This window comes from Nematolebias whitei, chromosome 12, assembly GCF_014905685.2.
Source record: "Nematolebias whitei isolate Nwh7 chromosome 12, NemWhi1, whole genome shotgun sequence".
NCBI lineage: Eukaryota > Metazoa > Chordata > Actinopteri > Cyprinodontiformes > Rivulidae > Nematolebias > Nematolebias whitei.
In genome coordinates this window covers 20,084,863-20,086,084 of record NC_056509.1, presented here as the reverse complement: position 1 = coordinate 20,086,084, position 1,222 = coordinate 20,084,863, and positions in this window count along the sequence as shown.

Sequence of the window (1,222 nt, the reverse complement as noted above, 5' to 3'; positions counted from 1 at the left end):
CAGATTACAAATAATAATTACAGATCACAAACAATGATCCCAGATTAAAAACAATGATCACAGATTACAAATAATGATTACAGATTACATTACAACAATGATCACAGATTACAAATAATGATTACAGATTACATTACAACAATGATCACAGATCACAAACAATGATCACAGATTACAAATAAAGATCATAGAATACAAACAATGATCACAGATTACAAATAAAGATCACAGAATACAAACAATGATCACAGATTACAAATAATGATCACAGAATACAAAGAATGATCACAGATTACAATGATTACATATCACAAACAATGATCACAGATTACAAATAATGATCACAGAATACAAATAATGATCACAGATTACAATTACATATCACAAACAATGATCATAGATTACAAACAATGATCAACAATTACAAATGATGATTACGACTACAAATAATGACTGTTTTTTCTGAAATGCATTTTTATATAAAAAAAAAAAGTCATTTATTTGTGAAAGATCCTAAATCTTGTATGAACGTTGTCAGTAACTGTATAAATATAAATAAATTAGATGGAAATCATTAAATAATTAATAACTTTGATATGCATTTTTCTTCCCCTCTCCATGAGCTCTTGTTGCTAATATCAACAAAACAGAATAAATCTGATTAGGAAAATAAGCAGCAACATATTTTGCAACATACTAAAAGCTTTTAATGGATTTTCAACATGGAATTTGAACATACTTTCAATCCTCATCATAGAAACATCCCTCAGGACAATTTTAACATGTTCTAGAAAAAGCTTTTTCTGCTACAGCTAAATGTATTTTTTATTAAAATTTAACGAACCTGCAATGTTAGAGTAAAAATGTCTGTCTGTGTGTCTTCACTTTCCCATTTTCCTGAGCTGGAAGAAAGAAAGCAGGGGATGCATTCTAAGATTCTGACAGATGGTCCAGGTCGGTGCCAACGCCGGCCTGAGGCTGAACAAAAGGTGGGCTCAAGTAAGAGACAAATCACACTCAGATAATCTGGCATATGGTGGCACCTCTTGGCTTCTATCCGAGGGCAACACGCATCAATCAAAATAAGAAAAGTTTTGACCTTTGTTTTTAATCCTCCTACCACATTCAACAATCAGACATCTGCAGAAAGAGTTGCTTTGTGATGTGGCTCAGCAGCAAACCTTTACGAACTCCAAGTCCCTCCCTCAAAGAGTCAACGGTA